The 19,436-nt window shown below is 50.6% G+C and overlaps 1 protein-coding gene across 3 annotated transcripts in view; it reads right to left on the reverse strand.

Annotated features, from left to right (window-relative positions):
- Window positions 1-19,436, reverse strand: part of SNX19 (sorting nexin 19) — a 135,815-nt gene that overhangs the window by 19,459 nt on the left and 96,920 nt on the right. For all 3 annotated transcript variants that reach the window (XR_008235091.1, XR_008235088.1, XR_008235087.1), the window contains one exon: window positions 5,374-5,534. The gene's annotated coding sequence lies outside the window, so the exon portion shown is untranslated. The remainder of the gene's footprint in view (window positions 1-5,373; window positions 5,535-19,436) is intronic.

Below are 19,436 nucleotides of genomic sequence, written 5' to 3' on the forward strand. Positions count from 1 at the left end.
CACCTCCGGGAGGGTCAGCAGCCAACATGTGAGCCCGCACAGAGATAGACGCTGATTAATCTGATATGAAGCCAACACAGCAAACTGGTGCAAATAGGTCTAAAAGGCAAAGCCTGTGCTGGTTGCGGCATTTTCACTCCAGGACCACGAGCCCTAACATGTCACCTCCTCCCACTTTGAGCTCCTGTTCTCCCATCATTTGGGCAAGTGCAACGACGCCTGCAGAAACCTTCCCTGCACCAGAGGCGAGCGGTGGTCCCTGGAGAAGGGCAATGCTCAAGGGTGCCTGCACCGACCCAAGTCCATCACCTGGATGGGAGCTGGAGGGAGGATGAGCAATGCAACATCCCCTGAAAACATCCATTAAAGAGAGAGAGACAAGTCCTTTTGACCTGTCAGTCAAACCAGTTACCCAGACTGGCGAAAACGGCTGGCCACGTGAATCCTCTGCTGGGGCACTGGAGCTGCTGGCAACAGCTGATTGTGTTTATTCAGATGAGAACAATTTTCCTTTGCTTGTGCTCTTAACAGACCCAACCTGGAGGCCTCCAAGCCCGCCTGCCAACAACAACACGAGGGTGGGATGGGGACCATATCTATTTCCAACTGAGCTGTCAGCTGGCCTTGGGGGCTGTTGGGTTCGCTGGACTGCTGATTGAACAAGCATCCTCAGCCTTGAAAGGGAAATGTGAAATCACACAGCCTCCAGCGCGCTGCTGGACCCCCCTCCTAATAATAACTCACCTTGGAGTGCTCACACCCCATCACTGCGGTACCCAAGGCCACGGGGATGGACAGCAGGGGCTCGGCCAGGGCCAGCATTTGCCATGGGGGAAGAGATGTCACGGAGACTGCACATGCACAAATACACACAGGCAGGGGGTAATTTGGAGGCCTGGGCCTATTCGGAGGCGCCAAGTCTGCTCTTCCCGTGAGAAAGTCAGACTGGAGCTTCCAATGAACCCAGTTAAGTTCAGAAATACCTCTCAGCAAGCCCTCTGGTAACACTGGAAAGGGACACAGCTTCTCCTGACCCCTGCTTTCCCTGGGTACCAGGATGAACAGAAATAGCACGGGAGACAGGGACTGAAGCAGAAAGGTCCCAAATGACCGCCCCTGTGTCCCAGGACAGGAGGTGGAGAGCCAATTCCCTGCACATGACCATCTCCATCCCTTTACACGCTTCCCGGGAATGCCTTGTGCCGAGAGCGTTACAGACCGCATGTGCGCATCGTCGCAGGGCTGCACCCCAAGAGCTGCTTTTACAGACAACCCCTATACCCTTCCCAAAGCAAGGGGCATAGACAGATAGGATTGGTCACAAAACTCAGCCTGCTCGCACCCCGAGTGCCTCCAGAGCCTGAAAGACTAAGAGAGGAGACAGCCATAAGACACCCCAAGCTCACACACTACATCATCGTTTTGGGGTAACACCAGCTTCTTGCTGCTGTCCTATAACTCTACACATAGACAACCCTATCACAGTGCTGATAAATTCAAAGATATCTAATGGTTGCTTGATTTCACATGCTGGGGCTGAATAATTTCATTAGCATCTTAAGTGCCAAAGAAGAAAACACGTATCTGGCTCCCAGACTCACTGAGCTCAGAGACATCCAAGAGTGAATAGAACCGCAGAAGGAACAGGAGCAACAAAAGTGAAATTAAAAAAAAGTCCTTCAATGTTTTTTCAGCAAGTTCCTGATGCTAAAGAGGCAAATCATGATTTGTGGGCACCTAGAGATGGAGAAGGGGAGACCAGCTGAAAAGGGAGTGAATAAGTAAGACTTTGTATGAGGTCTAGAGAGATAACTTGAAGGGAAAGAGAGCTAGACGGTGTTTTTCCAGCTGAATAGAGTTTTGCCAGACAGCATTTTGCAAGCATGTTTCAATTTGATGAAAACACCTATTCAGGATTATGAAAGCATTGGATTTCAGGAGGTTTAGTGCCTTGTGCTGTGCCCTTATTCCTCTCTCGTATTCGGTCTTACTTGTAAAGACAAAAGGAAATATTTCTTCTTGCAAATATTTCTTTTTAGGTGAAATTCCAAACTTCTAAATTTAAAGAAGGTCCCGACAGTCGGAAATTTTTGAATTTCTGACAGGATGGAAATTCCTTATTTCTTTAAACCCCTCTACTTTCTGCTGGTGGGCAGTCCTCGGGGGAGACAGAACCACTCCGGGACCACCAACTCTGGGACTCTCCTGCCTCAGTTTCCCCACGCACAAAGCAAGGACGAGGCTACGCTTTGGGAAGGGGCGAACTCGTCTCCCGCACATGCGTCGCATCAGGGCTGCCGATCCCCTACGGTTCCCTTCCAGATGGCCGCGGAGATCCAGACGGAGCCTCAGGCTGCTCGCTCCTGGCTGCGCGAATACCGGCGAGAAGCTAGACTGAGCAGAGAGGGTCGGCGGAGGGCTTCCCCTTGGCGCTCGCAGACAGGCTCTTCCTTCTCACCAGACGTCTTGGCTGACGGCTCGCAGCGAAAGAAGCGCCAGCTTTGTCTCCTGGCACACGCCGGCGGCGGTGATGGAGGGCAAGACACGCGGCGGTCGAAGGGAAGCCGGGTCGAGCCGGCAGCTCAGCCTCCCCTAAGTGCATCTCCAGCACGCGGCTGCCCGGACCGCGCCGCTGCCTCTGCCGACAGCTTTATTGCTGCTGAGGGCTGAGAGAGGTCCGTGGGGTGACCTGGCCCTGCACCGTCCCTGCTCCACAGCTGTTCAGACAGGGAGAAGGGTTTGGGAGAAGTGGGGGAGAAATTCCCTGGAAAGCAGCTATGGAAAGTCGGCCACCCTCGGGGAAGTTTCTGCTTGGCCTTCCTGCAGCTCAGAGGAAGGCTGGCAGGAAAAACTCCCCAGATGAGCTTTTTCTAACAGGAAAGAATAAAAAAAACCTCAAAAAAACTGCAAAGGTTTGCTAAGACTGCCCGTCAGCTGCTCTCGGCCCTTCCTGCACGTTGCCTCCTAGCCCTGACCCAGGTCCTCCCACAGATGGGATCTCACCCTCTCCCCCACAACAGAGCCCAGCACTAGCCCAAAGGCAGTCTTTGATAGCCCCAGGTGACTGGGGGGCCATTAACCCCCCTCCAGCCCTGCTTCACTCAGCTCCCCCTTTCCCCCAGACCTTGTTCCTTCTGGGATTTTAGCCACGCAAAATGCACGTTTTCATTTTTTAAAAGTAAAAATAGCATTTCATGGAGGAAAAGGTCTGCGTGGATGGAGAGAACCACCATCTTTGACTGGGCTTAGTCAAAGCCCTGATTTCCCCCCCCTCCCCTTTTCTTTCCGCATTGCCCAGAGCAACTCTTGGGCATCCTCGCTCGCTCCTGCAACCACCTGCACCCTCCCCAGACTCCTGGTACCCACCACACTCCATGCCGTGACGACTGTGGAGCATTTCAGACAGAGCCCGTCACCTTGCAGAAGACACATGAAACGACGCAGGGAAATATCTCACAGGAAGGGAAAGCCAGGGCTGCAGTGGAAACAGCAAACAGCTGCGTTGGATGGGATCACGGGGAGACGGGATGGGGGTGGCAGGTCCCTCCAGCCCTGCAAGCATCCCACCCACACACTGACATCTGCCACTGCAGGGAGGTCAGGCACGGAAATAGCACCTGGCGAAGAAAATATTTGGCCGTGCCGGCAGCCCAGGTAGCTGCTGGGTGCAAGGAGTACCGAGGCTGGGAAAGTTTATAAGGTGGGCTGCGGAAAACTGGCCGGCGGCTCTGCAGACAAAGCCTGCTTCCTTCCAAAACAAACAGCGCCCGCTCCAAGCACCAGCACGTGGGGCTGCGGGGCTCCCAGCCACCACTGAGGCATGGCGGGGTGTGAGGGGGACACAGCAAAGGGAACTGGAAATAACTCTGTCCCTTAACCCTCGCTGCCCTGGCTGCTTCTGGGCTTGCAGTGCTGCTGGAGAAGGCTCCAGCAGGATGCTTCATTTGCACTCTCAGCAACAAGCCACCAGCCTAGAGCACCCATGCCCTGTCCCCCCATAGCAACGTGCAAATGAACCGGTTTTAGGAAAACATATTAAAAACTCCATAGCTGACACCAGTTGTGGTCAAGACCTGAGCCCAGGACCCCTCTGCAAACACAGGGGCCATCTCCCTGGCTGCTGCCTGCGATCCCCGAGCACTGACCCCGTCCCCCCATCTTCCCTCTCTGCGCAATTCACTCGTGGTGCCCGACGCAGACCAGTCCCAATAAATGCCAGTGCCCAGACGTGACCTAGGTGTGGAGGACGGTGGTGGGCGATGGCCGAGGGCCAGCTGCCCCGTTATGAGATCCCCCACTGTTCTCCACAAAGAATAGCCCCTTGTCCTGCCCCAACGGCTCCCCCTTGGCCAAGTGGGCCGGGGGTAGCAGGGCAGCATGGTGTTGGGGACAAAAAGCGTTAGTTTGGAGACCCAGAGACAAAGGAGCCACAAAAGGGGGTCAGACAGGGCTGCCCGAGCCCTTGGCCCATACCCAGCAGTACCGGAGCAACGGCTTCGCGCCAGGGTGCTGGCACTCCAAAAGGCAAAGGGCTGCTGCCCCTTCCCCACGAAGCTTTGGTTATTCAGCACCGAGGAACACATCACACGAGTGACACGTTGGGGGACAGTGGCGAGGGGATGTCGGGGGCGTGAGGGGAGTATCACAGACATCTGCCTTTCCTTGGCTCGGCATGGAGCAGTTTGGATAGGAGCGAGTCCTCCTGCTGCATGGCAGCATCTCATGCTAAGCAGGGGAGGCACCAGGCAGACATTTGCTTCAAGCTGCGATGAGAGTTTATTTTTCCAGCTAAAATAATGTAATTTAGTGGAAATTTTTCCCCTTCTCAACCTGTCTTCTCCTGTAACCAGCCCATCCTCAGGAATGGCTGGTCAGTTGGATGGGAACCAAGCTGGATGACATGTCAAGTCAGAAGGCACATGAAAAGCCAGCCCAGGTTATGTCATTTATTTTCCAACCGAGCGTAGCTGGGGGGTGCTTGTTTTCTTCTCGCCACCAGAAACATAAGGCCCAAAATGTCATTGCTAATGGAATTTACTATTCCTGATGTCAGAGCAGATACATGGGAGAGGGGTATGCTATGCTGCCTATGCGCTAGTATGCATGCATACATTTTGTCCAATTCTGCAAAGCTCCCGGTCTGCAGCTGGAAATACTGCTTTTGCTGCCACACTGTACGCAGAGATATAAAGGGTTTCTTTTAGCAGAGCTCGCCCAGCTGCTAAAGTTGTAAGGACTAACACAGCTTTATACGTGTTGTCTTGCTGCTCTTACAACCGGAACAGACAGTATGGCAAAGGTGGAACAAGATGCACTGAGCAATGCTAAAAATAAGCAGGTAGCAGGTCCACGGCCGGAGCAAAAGCTGCTCACCTGCTAGGGTCTCAGCAAACCCCCCTCCTGGTGAAGGTCCTCGTACAGCAAGTGCAAGCACCAGCCAGGATCCTCGTGGGATGTGGAAGAGTTGGATATCTGAGCTGAGATGTCCACCTGTGGTTTTGCTAATATCTCCTGAGCAGCAGAAGTTAACGAGCCTGTAGAAACAAAAAATAGCTTGCAATTCTTTATAACAAGGCTGCCAGCTATACATTACGTTTAAGAGGACAGTTATCGTATCTTAAATACTGGCATGATTGAAAACATATTTATAAAGGATTAACAGCTCTGTAATGGCTACGTGTCTGTTCTGAGGCCATTAAATCTCCCAGAATATGTTTCTAATCATCTACACAATAACCGTCTTAATAAACCAGAATTAAAGGCATATTTGGGTGAGCGTGGATTCTAGACTGCACCTGGTGGGTTTTTGCAGAGGGGAAGTGGGGGGAAAAAAACCTCAACAGGCGTAAGAGGTTTGAAGAAAACACAACTGCTGTTCGTGGAAATCCAGCAGGGCGTGAACATGGAGAGCATTTGATGGAGACACATCAGTTATATCTGCAGGTGCCACCTCCCTGGATCACCACTGACCACAGGTTTGCGGGACTAAGGTAAGGAAAGGCATCATGCCTGCAAGCCCAACCATGCTGCCTCACTGCTGCATTTCCCACCTGCTAAAAAACCAAGCGCTGTCATGAGAGAAACCCCTCTACAGCCCCCCGGGGGAGGAGAAAGCCTTTAGCTTGGAGCTAAAGCACGAAAGCACCCAGGACAGATTACTACTGTGGCTGCTCCAAAATTTTCATTGCACTTCGATTTGGTGCATTTCTCGCCCAGCATTGCAAGCTCACACTCCAGCCACGCTCCTGGGGATGGATTTGGGGCAGCGGTACCCCGCTGCTAGCAAAACGTCCAGGCGCAGCGAAGGCATTTAGCAAAAATAAACACCGAGGCAGAGTTTGAAATGTTTATTTTCCAGTTCCAGGCCATTCATCCAGTGACACTGCTCTATTCCAGTGAGTCCCCCTCTGTTTATATCAGATGATTAATGAGACACAGATTGTCTTTAGCCCTGACGGATGTTGCAGTCACTAGGGGTAAGTACAAATTTGGGCTTGATCTCCCCCTTTCTCCTCCCACCTCTGTCTGCAGCCACCACGCCACCCTGATTGGCCTAGAGAACAGATTTTTCTTCCCGTTTCATGCAATCAAAACCAAGGTTTTATCACACCGGTTTTTTTCTAGCCTCTTCATCTGCCCTCTGCAATCAGCCCTCTTTGGCTGGAACCTATGATAATATGGGAAGGGAGTCTAAGCTGCAAGAGAAGTGAAGGGACAGATCAAACAACAAATAAAGGAGGGAGCCAGAAAGGTAAGGCAGAAGACAACTTGGGTTTAGCCTGCCTAAAGCATGCTACTGAATTACGGGAGAAAGATCTGCCAGGACACATACAGGGATGCTCAAGAGTACAGCAACCGCTGGACACTATCACCAGTTATCACAAACCGGCCTAAAACCAGTAGGTTTTAGGTACAGACTGCATTTCCAGAGAACACAGAGCTGTCCCTACTCCAGAAAACACTACTTACAGCTTCAGCATCACCCACAAACTTCTTTCTGATGGGCTACCTACCTGCTCAACCAACACCTTTCCTACACAGCACCCATTGGTGCATCTCCCATTTTCCTAGAGAGGGAAGATCTGCAAAGCAGCTCAGCTTTTCCTGCTTCAAGAAACTACCGTAAAACACTCCCAATGATTTATTTCCAACAGGCATGCCGCAGCGCAATGGAGAGGGACTGGCAAGCGAGGGCTGAAACCAGAGGCGTGGGGTCTAAACCACGGGTGCGGTGGCTCATTAGCCCCACTAATCAAACGTCACTAGGTAATCATGCTGCATAGAAATGGGGAAGCTGTAAGAAAGGGCAGAACGTAAATCAATGAGCTCAATTAATAACAATAATAGCAAAGACATCTGTGCAATGGCGATCAAAAGAGACTTCAGGGCCTTGGGAGGGCTGGTAAGGGAATCTGGAGCACAGGTTATTTTTTCCTCTCTCCTTCCAGTTGCGGGCAGCGACATTGGAAGAAACAGACAGGCCCAGTTTATTAATACATTGCTCCGTGGCTGGTGTTACCACCACAATTTTGGGTTTTTCGATAATGGGATGGCCTACATGGCAACAGTCTTGCTGGCGTCGGATGGGATTCACCTTTCTCAAAGGGGGAAGAGGGTCTTTGCTCACAAGCTACCGGGGCTCATTGACAGAGCTGTAAACTAGACTTGAAGGGGGAAGGGGATAATAGCAGGCTTGCCCGTGACAAGCTATGGGTTGACACGCCAAGGTTAGAGGGACGGGGTGCTAGCGAGGGCCCTCAGCCCGTTGCTCTGAGATGTGCTGGGTGTTCCCCTAAGAAGATGACACAGCCGACAGCCCAGCTGAAGTGCCTTTTCACCAACACACCCAGCATGGGCAACAAACAGGAGGAGTTGGAAGCCACCATGCTGCTAGAAAGCTATGACCTAGTTGCCATTATTGAAACTCGGTGGGACGAATCCCATGACTGGAGTGCGGCTATCGATCGCTACAGGCTGTTCAGAAGGGACAAGGGAGGAAGGAGGGGCGGAGGCATTGCTCTCTACATCAAGAAATGGATAGAGTGTGAAGGGCTGTCTCTGAAGAATAGCCACAAGCAGGTTGAAAGTTTATGGGTAAGAATAAGAGACTGAGGCAACAAAGGGAACCTTGTGGTTGGTATTTACTACAGGCCACCCGATCAAGGGGAGCCTTTTGATGAAGGCTTCTGGCTTCTGCTACAGGAGGCATCGCGCTCGCATCTCGTCCTGCTGAGGGACTTCAACCACCCCGACATCCATTGGGAAAGCAGCACGGTGAGCTGTAGGCAATCCAGGAGACCCCTGGAATGAATTGAGGATAACTGCTTAAGCCAGGTAATAGACAGCCCTACCACAGGGGATGCGATACTGGGCCTGTTGGTCACCAACGCAAGTGAGCTAATCGGTGACATCGAGATTGGAGGCAGCCTGGGCTGCAGTGATCATGCACTGGGGGAGTTCGCAGTCCTGAGGGATACGGGTCAGGTGAAGAGTAAAGTCAGGACCCTGAATTTTGGGAAAGCGAAATTCCATGTCTTCAAGGAGTGAGTTATGAGGACCACCAGGAAACTGCCCTCAGGGACAAGGGAACAGAAAAGAGCTGGCAGATCTTTAAGGATGCTTTCCATAGAGCATAAGAGCTCTTGAGCCCCAGGTGTAAGAAATGAGGCAAGGAAGGCAAGAGATGAGCATGGATGAGTCAAGACCTGCTGGTCAAACTAAAGGGCAAGAAGGAAACGCAGAGGCAGTGGAAGCAGGGACAGGTATCCTGGGAAGAGTTTAGGGACACTGCCCGGTTGTATAGGGATGGGGGCAGGAAGGCCAAGGAGAAGCTGCAGCTGAACTTGGCAAGGGATGCAAAGAATAATAAGAAGGGTTTTTACAGGTATGTCTGCCAGAAAAGGAAGGTCAAAGAAAGCGTACCCTCCCGATAAACAAGACTGGCAAACTGGTAACAACAGACGAGGAGACGGCTGAGGTACTCAACCTTTTTGCCTCAGTCTTCACCGGCAATCTCTCTTCCCACACCTCTCGAGTGGGTGGACCTCCAGGCGGGGACTAGGGGAGCAAAGTCGCTCCCACTATAAGAGAAGATCAGGTTCATGACCACCTGAGGGACCTGAACGTATATGTCTATGGGACCTGATGAGATGCATTGCAGAGTCCTGAGGGAATTGGCTGACGTAGTTGCCAAGCCACTCTCAATGTTATTTGAAAAATCATGGCGGTCAGGTGAAGCCCCCAGCGACTGGAAAAAGGGAAACATTGCACCCATTTTTAAAAAGGGTAGAAAGGAGGACCCTGGGAACTACTGACCTGTCAGCCTCGCCTCTGTGCCTGGGAAAATCATGGAACAGATGCTCCTAGAAGCTATGCTAAGGCACATGGAGGTGATTCAAGACAGCCAGCATGGCTTCACCAAGGGCAAGTCCTACCTGACCGACCTATTGGCCTTCTATGATGGAGTGACTACATCAGTGGACAAAGGAAGAGCTACAGATGTCATCTATCTGGACTTCTGTAAGGCCTTTGCCACAGTCCCCCACAACATCCTTCTCTCTAAATTGGAGAGATACGGATTTGATGGGTGGACTGTTCGGTGGATGAGGAATTGGTTGGATGGTCGCATCCAGAGGGTAGTGGTCAACAGCTCAACGTCCAGATGGAGATCAGTGACAAGTGGTGTCCCTCAGGGGTCCGTATTGGGACCAGTACTGTTTAATATCTTCATCAAAGACATAAAACAGTGGGATCAAGTGCACCCTCAGCAAGTCTGCAGACGACACCAAGCTGAGTGGTGCGGTTGACACGCCTGAGGAACAGGACACCATCCAGAGGGACCTAGACAAGCTCGAGAAGCGGGCCTGTGTGAACCTCATGAGGTTCAACGAGGCCAAGTGCGAGGTCCTGCACCTGGGTCAGGGCACCCCCCGGTATCAATACAGGCTGGGGGATGAAGGGATTGAGAGCAGCCCTGCTGAGAAGGACTTTGGGGTACTGGTGGATGAAAAGCTGGGTGTGAGCCAGTAACATGCACTCGCAGCCCAGGCGGCCAGCTGTATCCTGGGCTGCATCAAAAGAAGCATGGCCAGCAGGTCGAGGGAGGGGATTCTGCTTCTCTACTCAGCTCCTATGAGCCCCCCCCACCAGAGTACCATGTCCAGCTCTGGAGACCTCAGCACAGGAAAGACATGGACCTGTTGGAGCGGGTCCAGAGGAGGGCGACAAAAATGATCAGAAGGATGGAACACCTCTCCTATGAAGAAAGGCTGAGAGAGTTGGGGTTATTCAGCCTAGAGAAGAGAAGGCTCTGGGGAGACCTTATTGCTGCCTTTCAGTACCTAAAGGGGGCTTATAAGAAAGATGGGGACAAACTTTTTGGCAGGGCCTGTTGCAATAGGACAAGGGGCAATGGTTTTAAACTAAAAGAGGGTAGATTTAGACTAGATACAAGGAAGAATTTTTTGATGATGAGGGTGGCAAAACACTGGCACAGGTTGCCCAGAGAGGTGGTAGATGTCCCATCCCCGGAAACATTCAAGGTCAGGTTGGACAGGGCTGAACAACCTGATGCAGTTGAAGATGTCCCTTCTCGTTGCAGCAGGGGTTGGACTAGATGACCTTTAAAGGTCCTTTCCAACCCAAACTATTCTATGATTCTAAATGGGGCTGGACTGAAACCAGCTTGAATGTGTCACTGCAACAATGCTTTTGCATCCCCCCCAGGTATGGCTCGGGGCAGGAGCAGTTGACACATTTCTCCAACACTCGAATCTCAAATTGAAAAGCTGCCACTAACATTGAAAGGAAAAAATAGCTTTTTAAAAACTCCATACATTTCTTTATTTTTTCCCCCCTTCCTTTCCTTCTTTCTGATTCACCCTTCTGATATTTTGCTTGGACTCCAATCCTAATGCATTTGTCCTTCTTAGCACATTTTTGGGCTGCTTCCACCATTGTTCTTGGAAACTTTTTTTTTAAGGACATATATTTAGATATACAACCTGGTCTCCCACATCAAAAATCCTACCTCAGGCTGGAAAGGGAAGAGCATATAGAAAAGGGAACCAGGCCCCAGGCCAAGGCTGCTGCCCGAGGCGTGCATGGTGTGTGTGGCAGGAGGCGTGTGCTGCAGAGCTGTGCAAGCATGTGTGAGGTGTGCATGTAGCTGGGTGTGTATTTGTGCACGTGTGTGTGTGTGCAAGGGGTGTGCAGTAGCTGGGCCAGAAGCACATGCGGGTGGTTACCTGGCTCTGGGCAACAGGGACCTCTCAGTGTCAGCAGAGGAGGCGGCAGCACCAGTGGGACATTTGTCTGCGTGTGGCATTCGACGGGTCCGTCTCCAGCACAGAAACGTCTCCCCAAAAGCTTTGCCAGCACAAATTGGGGGCTGGCTGCTGCAGCCATCCCCCATGTCCTCCCCGTAGCACCCACTGGGGCTGAGAGCAGGGCTTCAACACAGCACCGTGGCTCCTAATCATCCCTCTGCAACTCGCTCCAGCCCCTAGCCCGGGTCAGTGGGACATGAGCATGTCCTAAAATCGTGCAACACACTCAAACAAGCAAGGTTTTGGGGAACGGCTAGGGGTTGCACCGGCCGCAGTCACCCCACACCAGTCCCCAGCTGGAGGAGGCTGGGACCATCCAGGTTGCTACAGATATCGCACTTTGCCAATGGAGCGGGTGGGTTTGGACAGGCTGGTTTTAATAACCCACGAGTGCTCAGCCCGCACCCAAACATCTCATTTTGAAAAGGCAGATCGGAGTCCAAGAAGCACTCGCAGGCTTTTCATAAACACACTTTAATAATCTTCATCAAGAATTTTAATACAGAGCAAGCTGGCTGCCAGGAAATGCATTTACACTGTCAGCTGCCGAGAGAAATAGCACTGCACCACTGCTCAATACCAGAAACACCCTCGCTCCCTCCCTCTGAGCTTTTCCTCTCTTCCCCTTTGTATGAAGTGTGGTGCTTAGGAAACTGGAGAGGCTAAAAACCCTGGCAGGGAGCCAGGCAGCTCCCTGTAGCATCCCCTGAATGGGGTACAGCCCCTTCGCTTCGCCCCTCTGCGTGCCCACTGCCAACCTGCTCCCATCTCTTGCCAAGCTGGACCTCGGCTGGCCTCATGCTTCACCTCTTTTTCTTTTTTTATTTTTGGGGGGTTTAAAGGCTGCAGCCAGCATCTTTCCTTCTGTCCCGTTAACCTGCTGAAGGTGGGGTTGCAGGCTCTGCGCAGGGCGATGGCTAGAGAAAGGCTGCGTATTTAGACTATGGGAATAACAGGGGGTTTTGCTAGCTACAGATACAGTTACAAAAGCTTTTCTTTCACAGCAAAGATTAACGGGATCAGAAAACATTTCCGTGCTGGCTGTGGTATTAAACAATTAAAGGGATTAGTCGAGGGCTTTACCATCCTCTGGCGCATCAGGTTTTGGTTTCTGCCAGAGGCAAAATACCCGATTTGATGTACTCCAAACCCAAAGGGCTGCTTATGGTGGGAATCATATTTTACAGCCTTTTTCCCAACAGCTGAAAACGCTCCGGCTGTAACCACCCTCCATATGCTGCGCCAAGACACATCCGTGCCCAGCTAAGCCTGCTCTCCCTAGGTATGGATGGATGTCACCCCTCTATGTCCCTAGGCAACTGCCCCAAAGCCGAGTGCCACCTGCAGGGAAGGGCTCAGAGACTGGAGAGGGGACAGGGGGAGGTTGGAGAAATACCCCAGGGTGACTTCAGCATCAACAACTCCTTCCACACACTTCTTATCAAATCTTATATTACTTGCAGGGAGGATTTTTGAACACCAACTCCTGGCACATGGGACAGTTCATCTATTTATAAGTCTGCTCCCAAGTGACTGACAAAAAGAAAGAATGAAAAAAACCATCCCGATCCAGTGAAATAAAATGATGGATTAGAAATACACATACCAGATGGCCTCTCTGAACCTCATTTAGCAGAGGTGGGGAATGCCAGCTTTCCAACAGGAACAGCAACATCACCTCCGCCACTCTTCCCCGTCCTTGTGAAGTTCTTGCCTTATTTATTTGCTTGAGATCAGAAAAACTGGGGGAAGCCGCCTGGCAGAAATACCAACCTTTTGCCAAACGTTTTGAGGTTTCAGCACAAATTGCCTTTTACAGGGAGGGGTGGGAAGAGGTAGAGAGAAGGTCATTTCTGCTTGAGGAAATGCCCAAAACACTTTGGAGAGTTGAAGGGGCTTTTTCACCATGCAGGCAGCCTGTGGAGGGGCAAGGTGCCGGATGGGTTTGGGGAAACGGTGGTGGGAAGGATGGATGGGAGGTGTCTGAGTGGTTATGGCATGCATGGGTTCCAGCCCTGTTACTACCAGGTCAATACAGGCTATAAGACACTTTAATAATAAACAAACCTTAAAATCAGTAAGAACTTAAAAGATGCTATCCCCCAAAACCTCTCCAGAGCAGACAGCAATCTCCCATGGACTTTCTGAGCGGTGCAGCGTGCCTCAACTTATAGATACTCATTACTGCCCTTCTTCAGGTCTTTAAGGCATCTACAAAATTGCTTCCACCTCCTCCAGTGCTCACTCCCTTCCCCTGCCCGAGGGATGCTGCAGCTTTGGGGCAGTGTCTGTCTATCCTCACATGCTCGCACACCACTAAGAGCAAACTTGAGGCCACGGCACAGAGGCGGTAAGATCCCGTAGGAGCTGGTGCTTGTGGGAAACAATGACCGCAGACCTGGGAGGAGAAGAAACTTATAAAAACCTTCACCAGTAACACAGGACTCTCCGGGCAATGGACTCCAACCAGGAGCTTCCTCGGCACAGAGAAGCTATGGGCAGTGTTCGTCCAGGTGCATCCTTGCAGTGGCTTCTCCCTGTGCCTGGGGCATCCTAAAAAACCAAACCCTGGAACAACACACAAGCCACGATCATGCACTGAATGGCCACGGAGAAAATCTAGGTATCCTGGTGCCTCCTGTCAAGCTTGAAGCAGCGGGCTGCACCACCGCGGAGCCGCTGCTCCCCGGGGGCTCAGCTTTCCACCAGCTGGTAGAGCAAGATGTTGTACCTTGTTTATGTTTCTATGGTATTACCCTGCCTGCTGGCTCCCATCCTACAGCCCCCACCGGCTAAATCTCTGCGAGGTTAATTTCTAACATGAAAAACGGCCTCCCAAGAGCAACTGCGGTTGATTTAAAATAATAAAAATGGAAATCTCAGATTTGATGACTAATCCCAGGAGACCAGCTTAAATTAGTGCTAACCAATCGGCCGCAAAAGACCAGAGGAAAATTCCTGCTGGACTTCCCAGTCCACTCCCTGGCTTCATTTTCCATCCCCAGATCCTTCCAGCCTGCAAACATATACAGTGTTGCCTCGGCAACTCAGAGACGAGATATATGTACATGAAAAAATGAGACAATCTCTTTCCTCAGTGATTGCCTGGAAGGTGGAAAATGTAAACCTATTCTAGTCTTAAAGCGATGTCAGCTTGTACCAGACACACTTACACCCCAATCTGCTCCTAAATGTGCCACCTCCAGCTCCCACACGAACATAAATAACCGTCCTCTCGTGGGCAACGTCCCCCCCACCGATGTACCTGTTCTCTCATCCCACAGGAGGATGCTCAGGACACGCAGACTCACCAAAACACACACCTTGCCCAAAGGCCTTTTCTCTCTTGCACACACAAACCAGCTTATCCCACCGTCTTCCAGGAGCTCGGGTTCATTTGTGAACTCCAGTTTAAGAACTAAGCACGCTTTCAGTCTAGGCTGGACCAGACAGACTCTGCTCAGCTGGGCTATTGCTGAGACACCAGCCATCGGTGCCCCATCTGTGCCACGCTTGATCTTTGAAAAGTTCCTGCGTCCCGGGGCTTGTGCGTACATGAAAAATAAGCAGGCATCAAGTACGCTAGGAGTTCAAAGCAGACTATCTATGCCATATGGCATCTCATACCATCTTTAAATCCTGCTCTGTTCCCCCTGCTGCTCTGCGCATCATCACCCCTTGCAGCCCACGGTGCCCTTGGAAGGGCAGCATGGCCAGCGGGGATGAGGCTGTCCTGCAATAACAGAGGAACACAGGGATGTGCATATAGATCTCCCGCGGGCTGCTGCAGCCATCACCACCAGCCCCATCTGCCTGTGCAACCCCTCTTCGGAGCAGCATCTGCACTGTTGCAGACTACTCCCCCTTAGCTCTGTGCCAAATGAATCCCGATACTGGAAGTTTCATCTGCATTATCAGCATTTTTTCCTCTCTAACCCCATACCCTAAGGACCTGCCTGACCTGCAAGCAATTAACGCACTGGGTCTCATGAACTCCCTGTGATGTCTTGGCTGCAAAAGGACACGATGAAAAGACCAATTCCCCCCACGCCACCTCGGCACCAGTCTCCGCTTCCCTACGAGCTCTGTTGTGAACTGTGGCTATTGGAGCGCTCCTTACTCAGACGTTTCCCATCTGGAGTCAATCGCTTCATTGGTCCCCTCAACAGGCAGGAATCCTGCAGGATGTGCCTGATTGATTAAAACATGAACAACTTATCACAAATAACAGGAGGGCTCCAAAACAAGGAAAATAGCTGGGTGAAGAGGGCCGCTTGTGTGTCGTGGATACAACTGGCTTTCCTCCAGACATACACAGCACCCTTCCCTAAGCCTACCCAACCAGGGCTGTGTTCATGAAGCACTACTTCTTTTCTGCCCAGCCATACAGCGCTTCAGTGTAATTCAGCGATAGTGGTATTTTGGGAAAGCCTGGGCAGGCAGTGCCCACCACCTGGTGATGCCCCAGCTGCAAAATAGTTCATGAGTTTGTACCCAGGAGATATCCCTCTGCAGGAGTAAGAGGAGGATGGGAAACACCTGCCTACCACAAGCGAGAAGCAGATTGGACTGGCCAGGGACATAGATTCAGGGGCTGCCATCATGATTGAGCAGTAAAGTTAAAACCCCCTTCGCTATCCTACTACAGCTGAGCACAAGTTGAGCTGGAGGCTCCTGGGGAGCCGTTCCTTTGGCTCAGACACCAAGTCCTGTGCCTGGGATGCTGTGAAAAGCTTAAAGTGAAATTCCGGCTTTCTCAAAAGCAGCACAGGCTTTGCCACAGGTCTCAGCAGAGCCAAGAAATCACTCCTTGCTTCCAGTCCCACCACCATCTTTTTCAATAAAGTTCCTCTTCTGACATTTGCCCCATCAGACAAATGGTTTAATGGTTAAAACCCACCACCCCCTGTGCCGGGGGTATAACCAGATCCCCGGCTGCTCCACTACTGTACTACCTGTTATTAAATAACCCCATCTCACATGGGGATTGTCATTTGCAAAACTGGGACAGCAGCGTTACCACCCGCTGCTGAGACATCCAGGAAACTTCCTTCAGGGGTGACTTTGAAATGCAAAACTGGGATAGCGGAGGATGACACATCATTACTCATAAAGACAAGGCAAAATATGCTTTGCCAAAGTGTGAAAAATATTTATATCCAAATACAAAGTGTCTCTCAAATTTGCGATTCCCTGCACGCTCAGGAACCTGAGCTGTATTTGTGGAAATGGCTGTGAAGGTAAGCTCATTTCTGCCATTAAAACATGCCAGTGCTGGGGTACAGAGAAGATGAAGTGGGGGAAAAAAAAAAATAAAAAAAAATAAAAAGGGTGGGAAGATGTGATTTGATCTGCTTTTTAAAGCAATAACAGTTTCACTGAAAAGCCTTACAAACTCTAATGTGTAGGGTGGAGCAGGATTAAGATCATAAATAACTCCCAGAGAAGAAAAACGATGCCCTTTGACATGCTGGTAGCGTGTTATCTTTAAAGCCAAAGAAAGATAAAATAACTTGTCTTCAAATATCACCACCTTTCATCCAGGATTGTTTTTAACTTGTTTTACAGGGATCGCTTTTTTCTATGGATACAGCATGGCCACCTTTGGGCTGGAATGCAGCAGCAGCTTCACGAGGCAGGACCATGCTGTGGGAGGAGATGAATATTTATCCCATTAAGATGATGAGCTGGCATTGCAGATGTTATTGATAACAACCTCTCTGGATGGGTAATTAAACACTGTATTGAAACACTGGCTGTGAAGCCAGTCTCTAACTAGCAGAGACCAAGGTGAGGCCTGATCCAGGGGTAGAGCATCTTCTATGCTAGAAAGCAGCCCGGGACATGACTGGAGTAGGGATGCTGGATCGCCCCCAGCCCTGCTAGACTTTTCCTCCCTCCGCTCTGTATTTTTGATAACTAAGCTTCCTGGGTTTCTACCACAAGACCTGTTCCACCTCTGAACAAGCCTTTTCCCTTTAAAGATAAAGGCTTGAGATCCAAACTATAAACCCTACCCCAAAAGCAAGGGGTCTGCTTCCCCCAAAGGGGATGAATGCCAGATTCCCAGCTGAATTAGCTGTATCACTACAGCAGTAGCTATTTTCTCACCAGTAGCCCTGATGAAGGGCAGAGGTACTAATTCAGACCTATTGATCGATGGTTGGGAATACAGACCTGGTACCGAGTTAAAATGCAGTTGGAATTTTAGGTAGTTGGGATGCATTTCCTTAAACTGGAATTCAGGCAGGAGTCCAAGACTAACACCCCCGCCTCCTCTCTCGCAAATAGTGCCGAGGGCTCTTTAACGACCACGAGTGGTCTAGGCCTGGGTTAATGTCTTATCCATAAGTTATTCAGTATTTCCTTTTAAAGACAAAATACTTGGAATACCTCTCTTTCTCTCCTCAAATTGCAGTTGTGGCAGCTACAAAAAAAACCACGCAGCCTCTGCACTATTTCCATATGTGGCACTGACACTGGGAAGTGTCCATTTCATGGGAGTCCCACCTCTTGAATTTTTATGGGAACTCCAGTGTTATGAAGTTTATAGTGGCGCTAATACCAGCAGAGATAAAAGCAGCCTCCTTGTTACCATCCGAGCTTGGTGGGGCTGGGAAAAGAGGCTCCCCAGACTGCTGGTCACATCTCAGCGTATCCCAGGTGGTTTTTTGGGGTAGACGCATCTCCCGGTCCTTCCACCGAGGTGACATCAGAGGGGACGATGTCCAGCGGAGCTCCCCAAGAAGCGTGAACTGCACCCGCTGTCCCAAACCAAAGCCCGAGTACCAGCCTTGGGGCAGCTGCAGTAACCTGATTTTGCACCAAGTGTCCCATATACAGTCAGTGACCTGACTATATCCTGGTCCTGAACACCTTGGAAAACTGGGAAAGACTAACCACAGGTTTGGATCCATCCAACGTCTCCAGCCTGCTCAGGAAATTATGTCTTCTTCCCACGGCAAAGTTTGATTAACTTTCTTTTTCCCCCCTTCCTTCAAGTTTTTCAGACCTTTGTTGAAAAAAACAAACATGGAAAAGCCAAAAACATTTTGTTTTCTGGCACCAGAACTCCTCTTGGGAGGCTAATTCCCACGTAATGGATCTCATTGCTGGGGAGATACAGCTTTAGATACAGACAAATCAAACAGGCAGACTGAGCACTGCAACGCCCTTCGCGGCACAGAGCAGACAGGGTTTGGCCGGCATGATTATGAAGGGAATCCTTTGCTAAGGCTCAAGGACGCAACTTAAAACCGTGGCTCTTTTTGGCTCCCAAAGGGTAATGTTTTCCCAAGTGCCAAAAAGCCTTTAATCCTAATGGGATTTAGGGTTTAGTTGCTTAAGCAATTTGGAAACGCGTCCCAGGAATGATTCTCACATATCACTGCAAGGCTTTGTGCATGGACTGGCGTGGATTTAGGGAACACCACCGACCATCTCGTCCTCCTCTTTTGCAAGAATTATTTCACATGGATGCTTGCAGGTAATGGGGACTGGGTCTTCGCTTCGATGGTCCCAGTGCTACCGGGCCCCCCTCTTTGATATGAGCTGCTAATGGCTACTGTAATGTTACAGCTGCTACCGAGGAGCTGGAAAGGCCCTTGACAGGAGAAGCTTTCCATCCATCCATAGCACAGACATCAACTACATTTTTGGAATAGCTCAAGCAATCGGGATTCCAGAGCTACATCATTAGGAGGGGAAACAAATGACATGGGGTTTGACATCCTGTGCTGCACTCAGTGCTTAAAAACTACATATATATCCATACACATGCATACATACATATGTATATACACACACAACACAAAGGAGATTCCCTACTCCTGGAAAAAGTGCTCAGTAAGCCCAGCTCCCCTTTAAACACTTGGTAATAGCATCAGGCACAAGGTTAGGTCAATTATAGCAAAAAAGGCTTCACACAAATTCCTGACTGGCTTTTTTCCCCCCTGCAAAAGGAGACCCATTTTCTGGTCTTCCTAATCCCATTGTTGTGAAGAGGAAAAAAATAACAAGCAGAAAAAAATGGGTACTCTGAAATGTCACTCTCCACGATTTACAGGGAGAACCTCTGCCTAATCCCTGCCTGTGCTGCCAGATGCAGCT

Source organism: Harpia harpyja, chromosome 4 (genome assembly GCF_026419915.1).
Source record: "Harpia harpyja isolate bHarHar1 chromosome 4, bHarHar1 primary haplotype, whole genome shotgun sequence".
NCBI lineage: Eukaryota > Metazoa > Chordata > Aves > Accipitriformes > Accipitridae > Harpia > Harpia harpyja.